Source organism: Falco peregrinus, chromosome 5 (genome assembly GCF_023634155.1).
Source record: "Falco peregrinus isolate bFalPer1 chromosome 5, bFalPer1.pri, whole genome shotgun sequence".
Lineage (NCBI taxonomy): Eukaryota > Metazoa > Chordata > Aves > Falconiformes > Falconidae > Falco > Falco peregrinus.
The window spans coordinates 54,802,691-54,829,238 of NC_073725.1; positions in this window are offsets into that span (position 1 = coordinate 54,802,691).

The window sequence follows — 26,548 nt, forward strand, 5'->3', positions numbered from 1 at the left end:
GTCTTAGCCTGTTCTCCGTTTTTCAGTACTGTGACTGCATCTTTCCAGATACAGAGGTGATACGGACAACAGCAATAACAAAAAGCAGTTATTCAGTCTGTAGCTGTGAGCTGCTAAATAAATATAGGTGGCCAAATCCAGCTTTCATTTCCTTTGGTGGAAATTTGATTGAGCCCTGACTTGTGAATTCTCACATAGGCGTATCACAACAAACAAACGGCAAGGACCCATGTCAGGAGACAGTGTATGCATTTCGCAGCTGTTCATACCATGAACACAATGCCATTTAACTATTGCCAAGCTGACAAATTAAATATTTACTGAGATTCCTTTGGATCTGAATGATTCAGAAGAGTCTAAATTTTAAAATTTCAAACTTTTCATAAGGGAAGAAGTGCTTGGCAAGAGTAAACATTAGCCCTACATTTCCCAAGATAGCATAGTTCCAGTATAAGCAAGCCTGGCCTCCTATAAATAGTGTTTACGAAGGCAGTTGAGGTTTAGGGCATTGTGAAATACCACATCAAATGTTCATTCATGGTTTCAACACATTGCATTGCTGATGTAATATCACACTGCTCTATATGGGAGTGATAGTAAATTTTTTTCCAAGCTTGACAGCATTCTTTTCAAGTGGACTTAATCCTTGATAAACTTTCTTAAGTCTCATACAGAAAAGGACTAGTCTAGGTGTCCCTAGCAGTTAATTCATTGATTTTCATTGCACAGAAGCGACCTGTTAGGTCATGACTTTGTGCCAATTTTTTATTGGTAGAAAAGCCAATTTAGGGATTCAATCCCTCCTCATCTAATAAGCCAAAGAAGTGTGAAACTGCAGAGAGCTGGGTTTCTATGAAGTGGGTTTTGGACTGCTACACATTTGACAGGTTTCAGCTTCACTGTCAGAAGGACACAAGATCCTCTGCTGACCCTGGCTGTTACCTTCGGAAGAAGTAGTTGGTAAATGACACGCGCCCAACTGATGTATGTTTGTCTGAGAAGTCTTAGTGATTTGCATGTGCCCCTAGAGGCCACTCTAGGTGTAATTTTATTAAATGAAAACTTACATAACAAAACAGACTGAGTGTTTGTATCTTGAACACAGTGAATTTATGGAAGCATAAAAGAAACTGTAAATGTGTTTTATTTTTATGTTTTTTAGGACAAAATCTACATTTATGTCACAGTGGAGAAAATACACAGAAGTCAGAAAATCTAGTGTCACTTAGTCAAAAAAAGTCAGAGCAGAGACTGGTTTAATATTCTCAGGAACAGCAAGAACAGGTCTTCTCCGTGAAGGAAGACAAGTGGACACCAAGCATGACCTCAGCACAAGCCATGCCCTCCCCGATCAGGACATAATCACACAGGATCCAGACGTAGTGGCCAGAGCCCAGCAACAGTTACAGGGTCCACCAACAGCTCCAAGCAGGCCAAGAGGATGAGTCCAGAGAGTCCAGACACAAGCAGAAGACAGCGCTAAGACATAGGTCCAAGGTCCATCCAGGAGGCAGGGCTGGAGACAGGTATGCCTGAGCTTAGATGGACCAATGAGCAATGGAGCAGGTGAGCGTGGGTCCTGGCTGAAGCTGTTCGGGGCAATTAAGTCATGTCAGTGCATTCAGGGCCCTGACAAACACAGACTCAAGGATCTAGGGATATTGCTCTTGTAGGTATGTTGTGTTAACACGCACCTGCCTCACATACTGCAGTGTAGTTAGCTGCTCCATACAGTTTCCCCATCTTTCTCACCTCCTTCTTACTGCACATTCCAGCAGATTTTTTGCATTCTCCTAATCACAGTTCTCTGCTCTCTAATTGTTCCTTTTTCCCTCTACAGGCATATGTACACATTGCTTCCAGGTACAGCTGGATTGCAGAAGTCCAATTGTTCATCAGATGACAGTCTCTTAGATGTTATTGACATTTTCTTCACTCCTCACAATCAAGTTTTCTGAGGGTGTGTAAATACCTTCTTTTTCTTGTAAATGCACACCACAGAAATTAAAACAGCACCACAAAGATGGTCACATTTGTCAAAAATATGGGTGAAGTGTGGTTCAATCTACATTACAGAGAAACTTATCTATAGGTTCTCTCCTGGGCCTGCCTCTTACTACCACAACACAGGAAAAAAATTGTGGTACATATCTGATTATTGTAAGATGTTTTTCCTTTTTCACTATGAGGGACTCAGAGCAAAGCCATCTTCTAAGTGTAGCTTGTTGACACCTTGGTGATTTAAAGTTTTTGTATACACTCTACATATTAAAACAAATCAACATAATTTACATTTTAAAAAGAAAATAAATACTATACATGCTGGGTTTACCCTTTGAATGAGCACCATTTTATATCTACAGTCTTTTTTATTCTCAGACTAATCCCCAAACAATTTAACTTCTGATGCATTGTCTTTCTGGCCCCATTCTGTGCATGTATTCCTGATTTAGACAGGGTAAGCAATCAAGAGTGTATTTGGCAATTGCTCAGTTCTGTAAGGTATGATGGCCAAATTGTCACCATCTTATCATTACTTTCCATTCCCTATGCAATTACAATAAAGTGTCCTAAACTTTTATGCTGACTTGCTGAACCCAAATGAAAATCTAAGATGCACTGACAGCGCTTCATTATGTGCTACATTACTTCCCAAGATGCAGAAACATTTTTTACAAGACTGCATAATAAATGAACAGTAAATAAGTTAGAAACACTTTAATTTACAGGAGATGAGGCTTGAGATTAGTCCAAATGCTATGATAGGCCAATATCTGATTTCTAGTAATGTTTTAGTAAGGTTTGCTATCATACAGACTGATGGTGGGAAGTAATTTATTTTTTTAGAATTTATTTACTCTAGGTAAAACACTGAAAATTAAATCTGTTCTACCAGAGAAGATACTGGCAAGACTGTAACATAAAAAGCACTTCACTTAAGCACTTCCTTCAGTTAAACCTGAGTGCCAACAGCCACTGCCAAGGAATGAAGACATTTTATTTAAAATTACACTGGCAAGAGACCATCAAATTATCCTTAACATTTTCATTAAATTGAGATACAGATATAGTTAGGGTAGTAAATCTTTTCAATACAAGGAGTTTATTCCTGAGCCAAGGCCAGATTCAGCAGTAATTATAGGAACTATTAGGACCTAAAACCTCATCTACATTACCAAAACAACTGTTCAAGGCTTTAGCCCAGTTCTGAAAGATGGAGGGGCTCCATCCTGTACTACAGAGCTAATCAGATCAGACAGTGATGCATTTGAATTCCATTCTGGGGTGATCATTCCATTTTTTGTTGGCTTGGTTCAATGAGATTTTGGGGGTTTCTATTAGAAATCTGTCAATACCTATAGGTTGTCTGCAGTCCATGCTCTCAAGGCTGTAAAACAGTCAAACAGGTGGTACCTTTCTTAATATTGACACTTCATACCTCTATAGGAATGTTGGGCTGAAAAGGATAAGGAACCTTATTTCAATAGTCTCTAAGATGAAAAAGTTATTACCCTATGGTCTCAGCTCCTTTATAAGATCTACACAGCAAAATTTCCCCCCAGAGATTCCCACATTTCATTTACAGCTTCTGATTGAACAAGATCATTTATTTTAGGCATCCAGCCTTGGGAGGAGTGTGGGGGTAAGGGCTTATTATAGTTTTATAGCTATGGTTGTGAGACATGATTATGTTACTTGGCAAGTGTTAGTTAACCATAAATCCTAATTTGTTTTCTGGGGTTAAAAACTATAAACATATTTAATTCCAACACTAGTGCTGCAAAGATGTTCAGCTAAATAATAAAGTAAAGGTTAGGATGCTCTTTTCCAAGTCTGCCTAAAAGCTTAAGTATCAATTTATTTTAATAGGAATGGAACAGTCAGGATCCTTAGGTGCCTCTGAAAGCCCTGTTGCAAATAATAATTGCTCTCAAGTGAGGACAAACATAACTTCATATTTACCTTGTTATCTTTGGCTCACCTTCAATATACCTGGAAGCTTTCCCTATATATAAGCATTATAAAAGATGCCATTCCAAGCAAATTCCAATATGCTCATTTTACACTGACAGAAACATATTTGCTATGGGCCAGTACACGTCCAGCTGTTGTTAAAATGTGTTCCACTTCATTTCCTATTTAAATTGGTTGGAGCATTTTCACCTTCCCTTGGTGCCCATGTAAACAAGAGCCTTATCGAAGTCACATCTTTCATGTGGTTTGAGGAAAACCAGACCAGATTATTTCTTTGGTTTAGGTCACCTGAACTTCCATGCGATCCAGAAAAACACATACACACACACGCACGCACTTGTATGTATGTATGTGTGTATGTATTGATAAATGGATATATGGAAGTTTTTTCTTGCAGAAGTTCTCAGAAGAAGACAAAGAGGTCCTTCATAACATAATTACAAATGTTAAAGGTCTTGAATGTCTGAAGAAGAAGATCCCAGTACATCCCAACCTATGTTGCTTAAGGATGAACCTCAGATGGGTTGTTTGGAGTACAGGGCCTTGGCTCTTGTAACAGTGACATAATGTAATGAAAAACACATGCCAGTACCATGCCCTCTCAGAAGATAGCTTTTCTCTGGCCAGCTCTTATGAGATGGAAGTGACCTTCAAAACCTATGGGAAACAGTGGAAATTAAAGGCCCCTGATAAGCTTAAATTGTGAATCATAGAATCATTTAGGTTGGAAAAGACCTTTGAGATTATCAAGCCCAGCCATTAACCCAGCACTGCCAAGTCCATCACTAAACCATGTCCCTAAGCACTGCATCTACATGTTTTTTAAATACCTCCAGGGATGGTGATTCCACCACATCCCTGGACAGCCTGTTCCAATGCTTGACCACCCTTTCACTGGAGAAATTTTTCCTAATATCCAATCTAAACCTCCTCTGTCATAACTTGAGGCCATTTTCTCTTGTCCTGGAAGAGGAAGTCCTGAAGACTTCTCCAAAAATCATTTAAGGGGCAAAAGTTATGATCTTGTGGAAAATAATTAAGAGAAATCAAGGAAAAAAAATCAATTCAGGTAACTAAGAGAAAACAATAGTATTCTGATATGTAAAATTATTCTGGGCAGTTTACTACAGCTACACCTTGAAATCCTAGAAGATTGTTCTGACTTATGTCTGTGCATCATTCAAGTTATTCAAATTAATTTTCTCCATGGGTGTATTAGCTTAATCCTAAATGAGCTGTATAGGTTCTTCTATAATCTTAGATTTTGCATGGCTCAGATCCATTGATTTAGCTTTGCAGTTGATAAAAATCAGTGTGGCTACACAGAAATCAGTAGAGGTGAAGATAGTTCATGCTACCTTAGAATAAAGTTCCTGAATTTTACTCCTACCTACTATGAGAATTCTTTACAAGTAAGATCAATGTAATCTAATTTTAGCTGTCTAAGTACTAGGCATCTAGTCTAGCCTCTTCATCTAGACGTCTCAACACAAAGGCACTTCCTTCCTATTCTAAACTCTCTCTTTTAAAGGGTTCAGCTCACTGGATGTGTTTATTAACTGAAAGTTCATTATAAGATTAGGCACTTGCTATGTGTATGGTTGAAGTTAGCTGAGGTGAGTTCACCTTCCATATGACTGAAGACAAGCCACACAGTAAAGAAGAAATTTATCCTTCATCCATAAGGAAGGAGCAATGAAGCTTAGAGAATTCTAAACAGTCTTCCAGACCTAGATGACGAATGAGCAATAAGAATGTTCAGGATTATTATTAGTGTCACAGAAGGATGTTGAGAGAAGTGCCAGAGACTGTTGAGTAATTCCCATTTTACTTTAGTACTGATTCTAAAGGCTGTAGTTAACATCTGCTACATAGAAATTACATTTGCCTTTGATCTCTGCTGCTAAATGTGGATTTTTCAAAATACCATTAGGAAGAGGAAAAGATGCCACAGCCAGGATTCAGGAGATGTAGTTTAAATGACCAGCACTTCCACTAACCTTCTGTGTAATTGCGATCGAGTAAGCTAGCTGGAAGGCATATTTGTAGAGAAGGACCTGGACTCCTCCTAGACAAGAATTTGAACATGAGTCAGCAGCGTACCCTTGCAGCAAAGAAAGCCAACAGTGTAGCAAGCTCTATTAACCAGAGCATAGCCAGCAGGTAGATGGAAGTGACTATTCGCTTTGTTTGGCACTTACGAGACTACATCTGGAGAGCTGCACGCAATTTCGGGCTCCTCAGGGGAAGAAAGGCATTGAAATATTGGAGCAAATCCATTAGAGGACCGACGAGATTATGAGGGGCTGGACTGTACAATACAAAGAGAGTGAAAGAATTGGGTTTGTTAATTGGGTTTGTTCAGCCTTGAGACAACAAGCTGAAGGTAAGACCTTACTGCAGTTTATAACTAATGGGAGCACGTATAGAGAAGGTAGAACCAGACTCCTCTTGAAGTGATGGACACAAATTGCAACCAAGAGGCAATGGACACAAGTTGCAATGAGGGAAATTACATTATTTTCAAGTAGATATTAGGAAGAAAACGTTCACGGTCGTGGTGGTCAGACACTGGGATGGGACCCCAATAGATACCTAGTGAAAACTCCATCCTTGGGGATATTCAAACCTAAACTGCACAGAGTGCTGAGCAATGTGTTGCCCTGCTTTGTGCATGGGGTTTGGACTAAGCCTATAGGTCCTTTCTGGCCTCAACTGTTCTCTGATGCTGTGATTCAGTTCACCTAACTAATAGCTACAGTGTGGTCATTTACATATGACCTGGTTGCTCTGGGTTCCCTTTGACATCGGTGTTGTGGCTCATCTAACTCTTATTTTAAGATGAGACGTACCAGTCCATGACCAGTAATATTTTTCAGTTGCTAAGATCTTTCTGATAACAAAGGAGAGTCCCTTCTGAGCCACAATGACTTAGTCATATCAGTCCCACACTCTTTACCTCTCTTTCGCATTTGTAAAGCAGAGATACTCCTACCTCTGTATTTTTTTGGAGGAGCACATTTGTTAATATGGGAGGCTCGCTTAGAGACTGTGGTGTTGGCTGCTATAGATGGAAAGAGAAAAAAGAAATAAAGTCTTCCAGATGATGACAGCACTGTGGCTCCCTTCTTTCCTAAGCAATGCCAACAATAATTTTAAAAAAGCCTTTTATCTTCAAACGTATTTCAGAGCCACTTCAGAGTGAGAAGAGCTTCTTAACACATGAACTTTCAGATGGCTGGGTGGAAGAAAATATGGAGCTTTCCTTTAAACAATTAGAGCCCATTTTGCTAATCAATTTTTGTCAGGCGCCTAGAAACATTTTTCATTATCAGATTCCAAATTGTCTTGAACAGTGTGAACTAATGACCTTTTATCAGTCCAGTTTGGGGCACTCTGATACATCCCTGCTCAAATTAAATAAATCATGAACCTAATGAACACAGACTGGCATGACTGCAAAAGCAATGAATTAGTTTGTACGCTATCTGAGAGATCACAAACGTACAGTAGTTACAATTAATGGATTTAATTTTAAATGCTAGGGCTCCTGCATGAAAGTGCCTAAGAAGTCCATCCCGGCATTCTTATTACTCTTTAATTATAATTGATGTACCTGGGAAAGATGTCAGCAGTGTACGCTTTAATACAGGTGCTAGTCTCCCTTAAGAGCTCACAGTCCTTGCTTGAAACAGTCAATGATATGCAACAAGGTTTTGATGAAATCCAAATTTATTAGGGTTATTAAAAGTCATTAATGATTTGGCATTGTAGAGATGTAATCTGGTACCATTTTTAATAGACAGCTTTATATATTTGAGAGTTTAGGTTTATTTTTAGTTTAAAAAACCTCTGTCCCTCTTGGGCCCCTCCTGCCATTCCTGTTTCTTGCAGATTTCTGGTTTTCCCTCCTTAGGCTGAGCTCTTATCTTCCACACAGATGTTTCCAGCTATTTTCCATGCTTTTTTTCCAGCCTCAAGACAGGCCTTCACTGCTCCACTGTCACTGTTCTTCTGCGAAGCAGCTCCCAGGAGGTTCAACCAGCAATGCACAGTTAGTCAAGTCTGAAAGATAAAGTCAGCTAACATCAGAAGATAAATCCATCTTCTGTAAAATGACCTTGAGTCCACTGGCATTGTTTGAGGTGTCAAGCTTAATCTGAACATAAGTGGCCTGATAATTAAATATTTTCCAAGGGTAGTCCTGCACTTGCAGCCCAGCAAGCAGAGTTGACACCAGGCACAGATGAAGTCAATGGCTGCCTGGGGCAGCCAGCTGCGAAGGGCAGGACAGCAGCTCTGCTGTCACTGTGCACTTGCCTCTGCTATGTGGAGAAGACCATCAGCTCCTGCCTCTGCAGGAGGGCACAGAGCATAAATGTGACAGCAATGAGGAAGGAGGTGCACAGTCCCAAAAGTAGATGTCATTGTTCCAACCTGTCTGTCCCCTGAGGAGCAGTGGCAAGGTCAGCTCAACCAGGATCTGCATCCCACTCTCCCTCCCAGCTTCGTCCTTCCACCTTCTCAGAGGTGGCTGCATCCAGCTCCCAGCCCTTCATCCCAAGGGCACTCCAGCCCAATTCATCACGTCTCCCTGGGAGGCACTCTACCCTTTTCCTTCAGCATGACTTGGGAAGAAATATTTGTCCTCCAGGTAACTTTCATAATTACAGCACAAACCTTGTGTTATTGCCTCGACTTCTGGAGTTATTAGACGATAGGAAAACTCTAGCAATCAGTTAAAGAGGAAAATTAATTTTCTAGTTACAGAGACTGAAAACGGCAAGTAGGTGAGTCCTGAAGGCTCATAAAAAACAACAGGCAATTAAAATTAATCCCATGTGGATTTCGTCATTGACTTTACAAAAGGTTTGTCATTGACTTTAATGCAGTCAGAATTTTCTTGATTCCTTTAAAAAATGTATTTTTTAAGGATGTATCATGATTATTGGGGTCTGATTAATATTTTTTTTAATATTTAGGGTTGGCAATAAAATATTTTATGGAACTTGGTTACACATGTAAGACCATTTGATAGATTTTGTGTATTATACATCTCTGGAACACAAACCTATAATTTAAAAATTAAATTATGTGAATTGAAACAACATCTAAACCGTGATTTGTATTAATTATATACTTACTTTCATCACTTCCATTGTCTCTGCCTACCAATTAGTCCCTGCAACGATTGAAGTCAGTAACAGTGGTTGATGGTGGAGAATCAAAACAAAACACTTTTAACTGAGAAATGGAAACTTGCCTACAAGTTTGTTTGCTTTACATTATCTGGTACCCTAGTCTTAAGCAAATAAATATTTTGGCCAAATAAGAACACTGGTTTGGTCTCTTGTGGAATACAGGACACACAATTTGATCCATTTGCCTCTGCAGTGGTCCATACACTTTAGATGTAGGACTTGAAAAAGCATCCTACATCATGCACTCCAGTCCCCTGCTACCACAGGCTCCACATGTATAATCCTTTGCACAAATTTATGGAGCCCCATCCTAGGAACACTTCAACTGTTTGAAGCAGAAACTGATGAGCTTCCCCCTCCAAAATCTGTCCAGTCTCTGTTTGAGTCCATTTATCCTTGTGGCCTCTGTAACATCCTCCAGCAGCAGAATCCTGTTGCTCCATGCCTACAAATGCTCTGTGGGTGATAAAGCAACAGCTTCTGTTTGTTTTAATCTTTTTTGCTTGAGTGTTTATTGGTTGTCCCTCAGTGTTTGTATCCACCCCATTTTCCTGACTAATCCCATCAGAAGCTGTTGCAGAATCTGGCTGATACGGAGCCTAAAACTTTTCCTCTAATTCACAGCCCAACTCTGTTCATGGCCAGTTTATATCCATTAGTTCTTGCAACAGCATTGGCCTCTGGTTGAGTGCTGCTAGACAAAATCTTCTTTCTGCCCCATTGAGCTTTGCTAGGCTGAACAAGCCTTGCTCTGCTGCCTGAAGCTGGGGAGCCAGAAACAGGCTGAGACAAGCTATCAGCCCCTTGCCATTGAAAGGGACGTTCCCTGATTTTCTTCTCCTACTCCTCCTCTCTCTCCTGGCCACACGTATGTTTCCTGTGCAACCAGTTCTGGATCTTGTCTGACCTTTCAATTTAGCTGATTAAATCAGGACTAAAATAATCCAGCAGAAAACACGCAGAGTTTCCTGCTGGCTTCGTGAGCAGGATCAGTTTGGCAAGTGGTCAAAGCCAGGCTGGTTCAGGCCACCTCCAGGAACTGCACCGACTGTGTCTTCTTGCAAGATCAGCTCCCCACTGCCTTCATCACCCTGTTAGCTCTTCTTCACCCTGTTTGTCACCATGGCTGATCAGAACTGGGTGCTGTGTTGCAGAGCAGCTCTCCCGTGTCATAGTGAAACTCGCTCTTTGAAGCACCTTCAAATGCATCGTTTCCATTTACTTTTCTCATATTTGCATGATGTTGTCTCTTAATAGTCCTGGTATTCACTGGTACATCCTGATCTTCCTTTTCCTCAGACATTTTCAGTTTATGAGTTCCATCCACAGCAGAAGTTCCTCTGATGGTTCCCCTAAAGCAGGACACTTCTGCAGGATGAAATTCCATCTCAGTTTTGGATTCTAGTACTTTCAGTTATTCAGTGATTTCTTTCTGATGGATATTTAGATTCACTTCGGTATTGACAGCACCTGTCAACTTTTTACTGTGGGAAAATTCCTCGTGTGTGTGTCACAGTCACTGATAGAAATATTGTACAAGACAGGCCCCGGACTGGACAGGTGCTAGAGAACATCTCTGGTGGCCCTTCAGCTTAGACAAGTTCTGCTTGACTGAAGTTTTTCCTCACTAAACTGGAATTACAGTCATTTTAAGGAAAATGCAATGTCGCAAAGCAGCCAGATTATGACAGACAACTTGACCTTGGTTTTTTTCCTCACCATCCAAAGTACTGTAAAGCCTAAAAAGAGGAAAAGTAAAAAAAAGTAAAAGATATACAGGTTAATTGCCATCAGTGACTGTAGTCCCCTTATTATTTTCATTTATTCATATAAAGCTTTTTAAATAGGCTTTGTTTCCAGAGTATACTATCTTTGGAAGGCTTCCTGGAAATAGTGTGTTTTAAAGCTAACTTTAAGTGAACAGAAGGTCATGAAATTGTTTCAAAAGGAGACTGGCTCATGCATCTGATCTCCTTATTGCTTACAACTGGTATTAAAAATTTTCAGGTGACTATGCTAAAGGATTTTAGGAAGTTTATTGTTATTTATTTTGCAGCTAACTAAATCCCCTGCCTCCACTTTAATTATTTTTAAATTACAACAATGTGGCACGTTTAACATGGTTGGGAGTCACCAGGTAGTATGCCACAGATAACCTTCAGGTATTTACTTATCTGACTATAGAAACAGAACAACGAGATCTTGAATATTAGCTGCTTGTTAGTTGTAATTAAGTTATTTTTAGAAACTGTTGAGATAAAGTTTGATCTTTCCGCCTGACTCTGCACCAGACTGATGTATTTGCTAGGTAAAGTTCCTGCCTTCAGGAGCCACACAAGCAAACAAAACACTACATTGTACAAAAAAATATACAGCCTTTGATATGTATTTGTTGGCCCTGCACTGTCCACTGTCTATCTAGTATGCAAGACTAGAAAGGGAACCAAATTTTACAGATATGTTCAACTTTTGAACTCAAGAAAAACTGTTTACTTACTTTCAGACTGTTGCTCCTAGAATGACAGTTTTGCAGAGCAGTCTCACGCTGCACTTAATATGGTAGCAATATGTCACTGCTGATCATTAATTTACTAAAGAAAGTATCTCTGGTAACAATTTCCCAAGGCATGACATCTGTTGTAGTTTGTATTTTGATGTTAAGAACATTGATCTCAAACAGTTCAACAATAAGGCTTGATGGAGGCTAACATTTTCCATTGCATAACCCTGGTTATCTGGGAAAAAAAACACCAAAATATCTGAGTGAATACAGAGAAAGTATAATTATTTCAAAGAGCAGTTATTGCTGTACGTGCATTAACCTTGCAAGTCTCATGCCTAAAATGTCTATATAATGTATTTAACCTTGCATTCAATAGTGCAATATGATGAACAGATCACTGTAACAAAGTGCAAGAGATGATCAGAAAACACTCACCAACCAGCACTGCTAGAGCCCGCGTGATCAAGTGCTGCAATATGAAAACAAGAAATATGGCTGTAAAAACATCCAGTGTGACAGACAGGGAAAACCAAGGCAAGAGGGAGAAATGTCAAGAATTCAAGTTATTTTGAACATGATAGATCATCTATAGACTTTGTGAAACTGGAGTTTTATTGGGTTTTGAAAATGTAGTAAAAACTCCCCATTACTTTTGAGAGTTTGGGTCTAACAGACATGAGAGTGAAGGGAGGCTGGAAGTATTTATTCCCCTGAAGAGACAAGGCAGGCTGCACAGGTTGCCCAAGATCAAGTAGGATAGCACTAACAGAGACCAGCAGAATTCCGTGTGGATCTGTGTCCTGTTTCCTGTAAATGGGCTGGATTGCAAAGGTTTACATTAGCATGGAAGTTTAACCTATAAAGCTGAAAATGCTGTCAGTAATTTTGCAGTGAGTTTATCTATTGTTCATGTTCAAACATGCTGAAGTTATGAAATCCCACATTGATTCTATTTGTCAATATTTTACTTTTAATTTTTAATCCATGACCCTTCAAAAATGCCCCTATTAGTGGTGTTCAGGCAACCAAGTGGCAAATACTTGGGGAACTAAAAGAAAATAGATGTACAGCTGGTATTTGCAGCAAAGTTAGCTGATGTCATCATAGAAATGTAATTTCTAGTCATAGTCAGGCCCCACACATAGAAACTTTTAAACTGAGTGAGATGATGCATTGAACTCAAGTTGGTTAGGCCACTGGGGTAGAAATGCTGAAGTAGCCTGGTCCACGCTTGGTACTTCCACAGCAACTAGGTAGTGTGAACCTAGACCAGCCTCACTCACCCAGGGCCTTCTCACAAATCCTGTGAGAGCCAAAAAAAAAGGTTCTTCCGTGTTCACTAGGAATGAAGTTGCTGAGCAGGTCAGTTTTTACCAGTGCTGTGAATTCCAAAACTCAGCTTTGTCAGACAAAAGAATAAATGCAGGCACGATTTGAAAGTTAGTTCACAGGTAATTCAATTCCAGTGAAGCTAGCTCAAAAAATGAAACCTAAAGGAAAATAAATTGTGTTACCTCTGTAGTGATGATGCTACTAAGACTAAATTAATTCATAGGAATTATGGATATTGACCCCTGCTAGTACCAGACCATAGGTGGCAAATGGTGCAATTTTCCACCATTCAAAAGAACTAGAATATTAATGTTTAATATTTGAGCATTAAAGCTGGATGAGTTCATTTAGCTATTTAATTTTTTCATCATTCCTTCACAGTTAGCACTCAACTTGTGCTGAAAAAAAAAATCCAAGACTTGTCATGTTATTTATCTTGTGCAATTAATTTCTATGACAAGATAACAAATACAGTTTTGGAGGCACCATTTCATATGAATCCACCAAAATGTCTCTCCATTGAAGGTTTCATTGAGATATGCCCTTAAAGCAGGAATTTAGATATTTTTGTACTACAGAAAGTTGTAGTTGACTACAGTAAGTTTTCTGAACATTTACAAATGCATTTGTGGAACAGCTTATACAACATAAGAATATCAGTATAGTTCTTTTGGGGTTTCATTGTTTTTCTCTTTATTAGTAGCAGTAATATGAGGTTTTGGTCATGTTTACCCTGTACTGAGGCCTTCATATGAAAAGCAGTGTTAAAGGTAATAAAATACAACATTTCAGAGATTTACTGCTAGAAATCTGGCTACTAGACTGTAGTAAAACAAAGGCAGCAGGTACATTCCAGTTGTATGAATCTGCTAATGTAGCATCTCTTATTCCTTGGATTTACTGTTCCTTTTTAATTATGTTCATGGCAATAGCAGTATGCTATTTTTAAATTTTGGCAGTTTAAAAATCTTGTACGTTTGGGGAAAGATTGAAAGTTGCTTCCGTAATATCTTTTCGTGCCTTGCCTCTACAATCTGCAGATCATCATGTGGATGTTGTCACTTAATGGGCCACTGATTATTATTTTAGAAGAAACATTGTCTAATGTAACAAATGGATCTGATCACAAATGGACTTAATATTTGGAGGATTAATGGATTTGATGACAAATACTTCAAAGGCAACCCAATACTTAGGTTTCCATGGAGATTTGCATTTAAAATAGGAATTAAATTATTTTGTAATATATGAATAAGAAGTCTCTGTCCCAAACTCTTAGTCATAGGAAAACAAAACCATTAGCTGAAAATATAAGATAAAGCTATTACATTATCTTCTAACCATTTTTAAAGCAGTTCCTTTGGAAAATTTTGTTGGCAAATAAAATTCTTCTTTGGATCTGTCTAATAATAGTTTCTGAGGTCTGTAGATTGAAAAATGACCCATTTGTAGATTATTCTAAAATCTATGACATAGACTATTTTAAGGTATACTGATGTGTAAATGTTGGCTTTAATAGAGTCACCACAGTTTTACGTGCCAGAACTTGCCGTATAACACTCTTCCCAAAATGTATTTGTTGTAAACTACTTTCCAAATGAGTTTGTCATAAGTTTTTTTTCATGGCAAATATTGCATCATACAATTGATTTTGTATTAATTACTTCTGATGAAGAATAAGCTATGCACTCTCTTTCTCCAGGACAAGTCACACAGAGAACAGCAGAGGTAACATATTTTATCAGAGGAGTAACTTCAGCTTTGCCAGTTGAGTGATTCAGCATTTCACTGAGTTATAAACCCATCTCCTACAGGGTGAGAGCCTCTTGGCCAAAGAAGCCTCTCACTGAGACACCATCACCACAGTCTGAGCCCCAAACTTGCCCTTTTTCTGTCTCCCTGCCATTCTGTCAGCTCCTAGACCAAGCGACGCTGCGCGAGTCCCAGCTTTCACGGTTACAGCTCCCACAGCTCTAGAGAAAAGCTTGAAATGCAAATCCAGCAAGGATGATCGTTAGCTAGCAATCAGAAACCATCAGCTCTTTATGGATTTTGTTACCATTTTGAAGCCATGCAAGGTCTTGCAAGAGATCTTGCAGAGTGACGCAGTTCTGTGTCTTCCTCCATTCCCATGTGTGGGGGATTCTCCCACATGATTCAAACCCATCTCTGCTGCTTCAGTGCACCAACCTGATATAGCAACTCCAGGGCCATGGTGAAGATGCTCAGCCACAGGTTTGAAGGCAAGAGCACCATGAGAAATGGATCTGACCCTGTGTAACTAAACCCAAGAAAATCCACCAGCGATCCCACACCTTCCCATGAATGATCACTTACTCCATGGTACTGGGAGTTGGTGCCAAAAGTTCACACAGTCCTACCATGGCTTCTCCCAGTTAAGCCATTTCAGATGTATATGTTCTTTGACTACTGTGCAAATCATTCTGTGGGTATCAGCATTACAGTAACATGTATTACCATGCACACATAGAGAGAAAAAAAAAAGGATGAAATGGGATAAAACAGCCTGAATATGGTCCAGGAATTAACCCTTTAAAGGACAAAGACTACCTGAAGGTTTTTTTCCCTTAGATTGGGCTCGTATCGTTTTTACTTCTTCATGATATTCAAGGAAGGCCTAAATTCTGTCTCATTTACGCAGTCTGGGCTTCACAAGAAATTTTTTAGTGTATGCTTTTATTTCTTTTTTTATAGTTCTTCATCCAACCCCTGGCTGGACCAGAAATTTGAGGTGCCTTGCAGCTGGTGAGTCAGGACATCACAAGAGATAAAAGACTGATCAGAGGAGATGATCAGTCAGATAGTTTCCACAGGACTTCTGGGTGATTTTGGTTTTGACAGTTGTTTCATTTCAGTTGCTGACATTTGGAGTATAAGACATCAGCTCTCTCTTGTAGACAAAGTCCTCCCACCCTGATACCTGTGATGACAGAAATTCCAGCATGCACCTTCCAAGTTACCCAGCCCCATCTAGGAGAAACAGAAATGACCAAGATACAAAATCTCTGCTAATTTTAAGGCAATAATGAAGCAGAAGAAATGTTTTATTTAATAAGTGAGACAAACTTGCCAAGAGTTCTTTATAAAGGCCTATAGTGAAAGACAACCTGTTCTTAAGAGTAATTTTCATCTTGCTTTTAAAGCGCAAGTTAGAGCAATTTGGGTGTTCTGAAAGCAGAGAAAACCCAAAGGAAATTATAGAGATCAGTGTAACAACCAAATCTGTTATGATTAATACTCCATACTTTCTAATCCTTATAGAGGAAACTTTAACTGATAGAAATGTCTGATGAAAGATGGCCGTCAGCTGGAGTTTCCTTCTCCTCACCTACAAGATTTTATATGGAGAAGATTAAATTGGCTGGCTTCACAGCCCTATTTCCTCTGAAGCCCGTTGCTCCGTTCACTCTGTCACTGCCCACCATTTGCTAACATTATAGCTAGGAAATTCCCTGCAAAAGCAAACAAGAATAATATATGACAAATCCCACAAAACCCTTTCCTAAAAAAAACCACAAAAAACCACCAACCTGAAACACTTTTTAAAAGTGTTAACTGTATTCTCACTGATTCAAAACCAGAAAAACAACAGTACGGTACCAGTGCACATCCACACCCCTGTGCCACCCTGCTGCTGACCCACAGGAGATTTACACGGCACCAATGCACTTTTTTCCCAGTGGATACCCACACTCACAATGTGTACACCATAAAGCAGCAAAATATGAGGCTTTTCCCAGTGTGAGGAGGAGGTATTCTGTCCTTTCAGCCCCTCAGATGTCCATGAAATGAGAAATCTTCTGTCCTTCAAAGGCCATGTCTGTCCATATCACCTGTATTCTCACTCCCCATGATGGCAGCACAAGTATTTAAACACACATATGGCTGATTGCACCCACAGGCGTTTGCCCTGTACGTACTGCGAGAAATCTGTGCTAAGGGTTGTGGCCTCCCACTCCTTATTTCCTTCTGCCTTGCCAGTACCTCTCTCCAAAATCCTACAGAACTCAACTGCCCCCAGCGTTATCCTTGGTATCATGGGAAGACACAAAGAGAAAAAAGAAATGGTGTTGCTCATGCTGGTTTCTGATCTTTCTGATGGTTTTCTAGATGATTTGGATTCCTTTAACCGATTTTGTACTAAACCAGAGGTTTTCCACTTTGCAGATTCTTAGTTTAAGGCAATAGAGACGCTCACAGTGTAATACTGTCAAATGCAATAATGCAGGATAAGGTTTACAATATCTAAAATCATGGTTACAGTGCCATGGTGGTCTGGATTTTTTTTTTCTCAGTTTCTTTCAGATCACATCTGGTACAGTTTCAACATTTTTTCATCTGCAAACTACATGTGGAATGAGAACGATAATAAAGTTGCAGCTACAGAACTTGGGCTGATAATGAATAAACCAGAACAGAATCCAAGGATCTGGGATGGAAAGCATTGTGACTTTGTTAGCAGAGTTTTTATACTGACTGAGTTCCCAAAAGTTTAGAAGTTGGGCCCCAGCTTAATCCGGCAGGATTTGGGTCTTTTATTATTTTTACTTCTTTTTTTTTAGGTTTTTACAGCATGAAGCTGCCACTCAAGTTTCTCAGCAGTTTGGGAAACTCACACAGGAAGGGTGAGCTGTATTTTGTCTGCCAGAAAACATCCCCAATTCCCCTGACTTCAAAGCAGGCAGGGCTGGATCCTGATGGTCTGCTTTGCTTCTTTGTCAGAAAACTCTGGTTTTCATAAGGTTAAAGTACTGCTTTACAAATCCTGTTTGTACGTGATGATAGTACAAGAGGGTTGAGTTCACTGGTCAGGCTGAGCTGTATTCAGCCTAGAGAAGACATAAGGACAAAGGAAACCTGGACACAGCCATGCTAATCCTGGGACCACTAGGCTGTTCCTCATTAATCCCAGCTGCCCATGGCCCCCAGGATTTATGGTTCACCATAATGGTGGGATTTTGATTATATCCCTTTCCCTAGGAATGCATGCAAGGGTCAGAGTAAAGCTCACTTCCAGGGTCTTTGCGATGTTTAATTGCTAGAAAATAATTACCTAAAGTATAAAATTAAATTAAATGTCTTCCCTCCTTAGAACTCCCATTTGCTTTGATGCCTGATGAAAACTTGTCAATAGTTCTAATACTCTGGAACCGGTGTCTGTCGTGGTGTTTCATCACTGTTTTGTGCATGTACCTATCCCTCTTCTTCAACTGTCAGGCTTAGAACTGTTGTGTCTTGGGTTTGTAAAACATTGTTACTCAACACAGACAACAAATAGCATTGCAACAATAATTTAAGTTAGAGGCCAGTGTCCAGGACTGCCAGGGAACAACATCAGGTTTTCCCATTCCAGGCATTCCTGAGAGAAAGCAAAAGCAAGATCCCTTTACTTTCTTGGCACTGAGTCACTGATGTGACTGTCAATTAGACGTTTTAGGAGCAACAAAGATTATGATATGAATGCAATTTAATCAGTCATTTTACAGCAGCAACAGTGGCAATTAGAAGTGTTTTAGTACTTTTAGGTCAAGATTTAAAATGATAGAGTTTATTGCTGCTGATTTAGAGATTAATGTTGTGCCAATCAATCAATTACTTGGTATAAAGAATTGACAATTCATTGACATTCTTCTTCCAGACTGGCAAAATACTATTTAATAGTTCAGGATTTTAAAATACATATATATATGGAGCTAGAACAACAGCTATTTCAGAAGAAAGACAGCTGGGAAAATAGAGGCAGAATAAAAATAACATTGAGAACCTTGGCAGTTTTCATCAGCCTCTGTAGCCACAGGGTTATTTCAGAACAAAAAGTTAGATACAGCATTGGATTTTTGTGCAATACATAAAAATACTCTGAAGAAGGCGTTCTGGGCTGCAGTACACAGGCAGCCCAGGAATCCCCTCTTCTCAGCCCTAGTTCTTTCTTAACTGCTGCCTTTCTTAATGAGTTGTCTGAAGGCATTTGGGGAGAGCGGAATGAATGAATAACACAACAGGCAATTCCCCTTTAGCGTTATCATTGGGCTTGACCATACCTACATATCTTGTCTTAAAATAATCCAAACCGCATGTTAAATCTGGGCTCCAAAAATAGCCATTCCCACCTGATGCCCTATTTTGATGCCAGCAGTCAGAATTGCCTGGTGAGCTATTTCTGATTTGTACAAAAGCAGAGTCCAGCTATGAACGGTGCCTCTGGACTAGTGCTTGTGCTGGTGCCAGAAGAACTAGCACCAAAGGAGTTACACAGCCATGAAATTTGTGTGAGAGAGGAATCTGTCCTGAATTTCCAGTGGGATTCCCACCTAGCCCAGGAGGGGTAGATGTTGCTGTTTCCAAGGTGCTGAGAAATCATTGTGCTGTGATCTGGTGGACTCACTCTGGTTTCTATAGACTCAGAAGATACTGTCACAGTAGATAAATCATCTACATCAAAACAATGTGGCTACTATGGCTGCATAGCACTGTGCTACTCAACCAGAAGAGTGTACACCGGCATCCATAAGGTATGTTTGCACCTGTGCATATTTGCAGGAAGGAGAAAGAAAATGAACAAAGTCAAAGGTCCAGATTCCTTTTGATATGAGTATTCATAGACACAGAGAAATTGTATAAATGCAACATACCAAAATTTTTTTGTTATTTGCATCACATCTGCCAGTAGGAAATGGAAGAGCAAAAGAGGGCTTTTGCATTTAAATAACTTGTTAATGTCTGGAATCAAAACAGTCACAGAACTGCAATAAAGAAGCTCTTCAGTTGTCGCTGGAGGATGTCCATAAAGAGGATATAATGAAAAGGACTGCCCAAATGTTCAAGGATAATATAGTTAATGTATTACTTCTTTTATTATTTTATCATCTTTCATTAATTGCTGGCATCTTTCCTGCAGGAGCTGGTTCCATGAAAAGGGCTTTTAGTCAAATGTCCTAAATAAAATGACCACTTAGAACCCAAGAACAAGGTTGAAACAAGGTTCACCTGACTTCTCTAAATCACGTGGGACAGGTGAGGGCAAAATACCACATTGATTTCATTTTGTGGCATCCTTATGTCAGAATTGAACCAGACTCGGCAGAACGATGCCCCCAGGAGTACAACTACATCTGTATTCTAGAGTAAAGACCAGGTCTGAGAGCGTTAAAAGGTATTTCTATCCACCTGCTGACTGTCAGTTCACCTGGGCTCGGGCTTTGACTGCCTTTACTGAATTCAGAAAGAATCAAGCCTGGGATATTTTCTGGCCAAGTAGGCTTCTTTTTTTTCACTCTTCCTAGCCAAATGACCAGGCCAACACTTAGGCAGCAAGCAAGCTTGGACTCTCCCCTCCAGGGAGTCCTGGGCTCAGTTTTGAACAAACAAGAATGAGGTTTGACCAGTGCAAATATTTCCTCGGTGTTGGCTATTGAAGGTCAAACAGCTTTTCCAGAGACCCTATGAGCACACTACAGGACAGGAGAAGCAACACAGAGACAACATCCTCACACGTAGACAGCTGTAACAACAGTAAATTGGTCTCCAGGTGAAAGAACAAGGAGCAGAGGCTGGTACCCACAACAGGGTGTGTTCAGGGAGGTCACTACATCTCCTGCTTGCTCACCTAAGCTAGCAGAAGTCTACCATGTCTGAATGCCTGTATTGAGCACAGGGCCTGACTCCAGGGAGCAAGCAACAGGGTCAGGTAACATTTGGAAAGGTCTGTTCCAGTTCTGTGCTATTCAGTTCCCATGTATGGGTACTTCAGAAGCAGAGTCCAGCAAAGGGGACGTACTGCCTGCTCTGAGCTCTGAGCCAAGTCCACTGAAGTCTGCAGGAACATTCCTGCTCCATCTCAGTGAGCTTTGAATCAAGTCCTTCATGCAGTAGGGCTTGGATAACTTCTCTTCAGAAGCAGCAGTGACCACAACTACACAATGTCCTACCACAGACTTGAGACTATCCCTGTGTCCTCTCCCATAACTTTTAATATCCACAAATACACTCCCTAGTCCAATGGTTGCCCGCATCTTCTTTACTAGAGAAAAGTAATGAACTCGAGTGCTTCAGTGATATGGAAGTCACCAATCCCAAGCACATGTCCCCACTTCTGACTGACTGGTTTTTATTAAATATCAGTAAGAGTCAGGTATGGTATTTCCTGTCATTCAGCACGGGTACTTCCTTCATCACGAGGTATCCGTTTTGTGTTCCCATTGCGATTGTTTGCCATTCTTCTGTAGCAGAGACTTGCACTTGTCCCTTTTCCAGCTACCATTCAGTTCACATTAAAAACATAAAATAGCGAGGATATTCTGAAATTTATGGAGAAAATGTCTAGAGAGAAACACACTCACTGATGCTGGAGTAGGCACCACAGAGACAACCCAGCGAGCCAGAAACAGCCAGAAACAGATTTTCTTTCAGAGCAAATTTTACAAAAATCTTGTGCTTTTTGGCCTTTAGACCCTGACAACTGATTTTAGTGAAATTGCTCCCAGGTTGCTTGACAATAGTTGGGAGGAGAATGAATCCATATGTCTTCACTTTATATTAATTTCTAACGCTGTAAGTAAGCCTAAAGGGCTTTACTCTAGGCAGTGTGTGCAGAGCAAAAGAACAACCCCTGCCTCTTGCACAGGTTATGTTGCTGCTTTTACTTAATGACTCTAATTAAGCTATACTTAGTTAATTGGATTTAACTATATCTAGTTAAACTAATATAATATATAAGGGAAACATAAAAGTCTTGATTATATTGATTGGGACTGTGCCAGTTTGTAACCTTCTGGTTTGGGTCTGTTTGCATCCCACAGTGCTTACTGAGGGTTTGATGTCAGCGTCCACCAGAACTGTCAGAAACTTGTTTTAGAAGACATTGGTTTAGAAGAAAATGTTTCCTCACTCCTGGCTGGAATTTCTGGCCAGAGAGAGAAACAACAAAATTGATTTCAGGACTCACTTGCCTCAAGGGGAAAGGGACCAGGTCTCTTACACAAGCAGGTGCTGACAGCTACGGGGTTCGGTATGTTAACAAGGTCTGTGGGGAAGACTCAGTGCTTCCCACTCACCAAGTACAGCCTGCTTTCTTCCATCCATGCCCATGTGAGGACTTTCTGACAGTGCATTAAACGTTGCCCAGCCCTGGCACATTCATGCCCCATCTTGTTTTGGGAAGGCTTGTGTGATAAGAACCCCAAAGACCCAGACCTGTGGGTGTAGGAAACCATCACTGCATGAAGGCTCAGGCATCGCTCTTTCCCACTCACCCTGCCCCAGAACACACTTAGGGTCTCTGATGCCTTATATCAGAAGCAACTGCTGCTCATAAATAACTGTTAAGGCAATTGCAATGTCACCTGAGGTGTTAGGACCATCAGGCATGTTAAGTTCATGGATCCCATCCAAACCCATTGAAACATAAGAATGTTTTGTTAAGCAAAGTCTTTTCAAAACATGAAGTTACTGTCGATCCACAGATAAGAAAATTGAGACACACAGCAGCTGTGAGAGTCACCTGTTACAGGCCCAGTCACGGGTAGCATCCACGTCCTTACAGAGGGTATTTCTGCACCAGGGAAATAAGAACTTGAAGGCAGTTCCTTACTAAACAGATCTAACTCTTCTGTTTTATTCTTTTGCAAGATCATTCTGAAATGACCTGGGAGCTGCAAGCAGTCACTGCATATTTGGGTCAGCAGTTCCAGCACGTGTTTACGAATTATGAAGTTATTTTGCATGGAGTATTTGCTCTCTCTGACATGTGCCACATGGCTGATTGATGGGCAGGGCAAAAACTTTGAGCATGAGAAATGTGATGATTCACAGTAAAGGCCATTCTTGGTGAAGAAAATGAGATTTCCCATTGGTGAGAACTGATCGTTGTGTCAAAGCTCTCGCAATTTTTTCTTTCGTGCATACTTTCAGTCATTGCCAACTATTCCTTTCTTTTTCTTTCCACCCTTCCCATTTCAAGGTGTGGTGGGACATCAGATGTCCCACCAGACCTTCTTCAGCTCCTGCCTTTTTAAGGGGTTGGCAGACGGTCACCGTCTTGATCCCTGTGGTCCCAGAGTAAGTTCAGTGATTGTCCTTCTGCCACGGCTTCTCCTCATGAGGAGGGACTCCTTTTCACTGCAACTTTTTGCTGATTCTGTTGCTTTATTTTTCAAGAGTTTAATAGTCATAGGGTTTGATGATTTTTTGCCCTGCTTGCCAAAACCCAAAACATTTGAATGCTTGCCTTGCCTCTCACGATGGAAAGAAACTACAATGCTAAAACATGGGCTTGGGAGTTCAAAACCCAGGCAAGAGGAGACTACCAATGTTTTCAAGTCATTCATTTCCAAACGGAGGGGAAACCAATTCTGTCACGATCTGTATTTCATTATGCATCTCATGATTTGTACACCAGGAGGACAGAAGGGGCATTTTCTCTCTCTTGGATTGGCCAGAAATAGCACATTTCAAAATCAATTCTATTACATAGCAGCTTTTCAGCAGTTCAGCCTGGAACCACTGTCAGATCTTAGAAAATGAGAATTGTCAGAGACCTTAAGAAGCCCTTGGTCCAGCCCCAGGTTGTGATTGAAAGTATCTGCATAATCTCTGTTTGATCTTTCGCTCACCTAGTCTACTAAAAATTATTTTGCTGCATTAGACATCAAGCCACTCCTGCTTCTGTATATATTCCTCCATGCTTTGCAAGCTGCTCATGCAAGGACAGACCTCCCTGATATAACCCAATCCATGATCAGGTTTTGGTTCTGTCCACCACCTTCTTAAATTCAAACTTTACTGCATACCTGGAGTAGGAGGTTTAGTCTTAAGACTTTGGTTTCCTTTAGGCAAAGTAAAAATCCCTAAAATACATACGTTTGATGCTACATAGTTGTGTTCCCCCTATGGTTCTGTTTTGGTACTGGAGGGCTCTGGAGCTATAAAGGCTTGAGCTACTCTTAAGCATTTTTTAAATATGTATTCTTTTTTTTTTTTTCTTAATCAGAACAGATGGTTTTGTAGAATCTGAAAGACTGCACAGACAACAAATTAATAAAGTTTTCAAATACAAGATATCTGAACTCCTGGGTAAGCCACCAGATCACTGCAAAACTGCAGACGGAAAATGGAGCTTGCTTTGCTCCTGTTCTGGGTGCCTGTGAGCAGATCCACTTCCCAGGGGCCAGCTACAAAAGCTTTTACTATGGATTTAAAAAAAGGACTGGCCTTAGTAACTCCTACCTTTCTTTACCCCTTTTTTTATGGGTGGGATAGAAAGAGATAACATGCCAGACAATGGAGACGCATTGGCTAGAAGGGCTGTCACTCCCAACCAAGTGAGGAAACGTGTTCACAGTGAACGTAGCCCTGGAAAGTGAGCCTGAAACCAGCTGTGGGGAAGGGAGGCAGTATTTCTACTGGAGCGCAACAGGTGATTTATAATATCTGCTAACTGACACCTTCCATAAAACTTCACCAGCAGCTTTGGATGGCCATCCTTTTTTTCTGCTCCTTGTGCAAGGTTTCAAGGTCATGTGTTTAGAGCAACAGGTTGATTTCATTCCAGTGGTGAATGGCAGCGAAGGCGAAAATCTCAGCAGTGCCACTAAGTGACAAACTGTCCTGCTCTAGCAAAGTTGTTCCCTTCAGCAAGCCCATCTCTCGCTGTCCTGCGGAGGTGGCTGCTGACAACGAGATGTGGAATTTTGCGGTAGGTGGCTCTTCAGCCATACCCACCTGCACAATGGAGAATTTGCTCAGGAGTAGACTTGGTTAGCAAGCCCAAAATACCTCCGGATAATCACTGGCATCTATTTGTGTATAAAATTGTCATTGCATTACGGCCAGCGGTTCTGATAAAGGTTAATTACTTAGATAAATTGAAAAATCTATGTTCATTTACAAATGGACATAAAATGAAGTCTCAATTATTATAATTTATTTACACTGTCAACTTAGATGAAATCATATTCAAAAATATTGCTGAAGGCTGGGGCCCTGGGTCCTGATTCTTCAAAGCCTTAATGGCACTAGTAGTTCTTACCATCTGAGTGGCAGCATTTGAGTCAGGTGAGTTAAGAGAGAAGAGGGCTTTTGTTTTGCGGAGAAATAAAATTGATCTTTTTTAAGAATAAAGTGCATAAAGAATTCTTTCCTTGCCCAAAAGTCATGCATATTTGATTTGGATAGTCTAGAGCGTTTTTGTGCTACAGTAAATTCATAGCAAATATAAATAGACACTTCCATATATTTATTACTCCAGAGAGACTTGTAGATGGATTTCACCTCGCTTACCATACCACAAGCAAATTATGTTGAAATCCTTCCAAGATCTGAAATGATATGTTTATAAATTCTCCTTATTGAACTCTTGGCCTCAAGTAACTTTATTATAATAAAACATTTAGATGGTTTATTTATTTTTTTTTATAAATGCATCCTGTATGCTGTGAGAGAAGTGGCAGCAGTTTGTAATTTCACATCCATCGGTTGGATTTTATGCTGCAAAACAATCATAAAGCATAAATGCACCAAATAAAAAAATAACACCCCAGTGTATCAGATATGTAATGAATTTCTGCATGTGCTGTTGTTTTCATTATGCTGATTTACAGCCACTTTAATGTACACAGTCTCCTTAACCAACTTAGAGTTGATTGTTCTGGAACTAAACTGTGATTCAAGATAAGGTACTGGCTCTTTGCCATCTTTTAGGAAAGTTATCTAAATCCCTCTGGGGGCAAACAAACTTGGATTAAAGTGTTTAGGTTATTCAACACACAAATTATGTCCTAGCCACTAAAACCAATTGCTCAAATGCGGTGGAAGCAAACTTGACACCCCTGGAGCTGCAGACAAGCAAGTAGTGAGGGACCACGGTGTCTGTGAGCATATCGGTATCTTGCAAATGTCCCAAAATCTTAAGAATTCCTGGTCCACTCAAGGTAACTTGGCTTGAGGATTTGCCTTTAATGACATGATGCAATCCTAGCAATACTGTGCATTATTTGCATTCATGTGCAATAGCCTGGCAGTGTCCTTTTTGACAGTGGCACACTGGTTAGTACATGCAGGCAGAAAGGCAGGCAGCGGGAAAGCCTTGCCCCACAAAGGTTAGTATTTCAGCCAGGTCCTCAGATGTCCAGAGGCTGGAGGAAAGAGAACCTTTTGAGAACAGAGCCGATATCAACATACCTGCTGTGCTTCCAGGGCATATTTGCATCTTTTGAATAGCAGAGGAAAAAAGGCAAATTTATATGTTCCAGAGACAAATCAATGTCACCGCAAATCCTGGAGCCCTGTTAAAGAAGAGCATTACCCTGAGCTTTCACTTTCTGGTCACTGTCAGAGGTTTAGCTTGAGGATGGATTTTGATCTTGGTTTTCTGGGGTTCCCTGCGCACGGCTGGGCCCCCCTTGCCTGCAGGGCTGCCTGTGCTCGATGCTGCAGGGTGTCGGGGAGCAGCTCTGGTTCCCCAGTTACAGGGATGCTTCTTAAAATGTGGCTCAGTGGTCCACGCCCTGACTAGCATGAG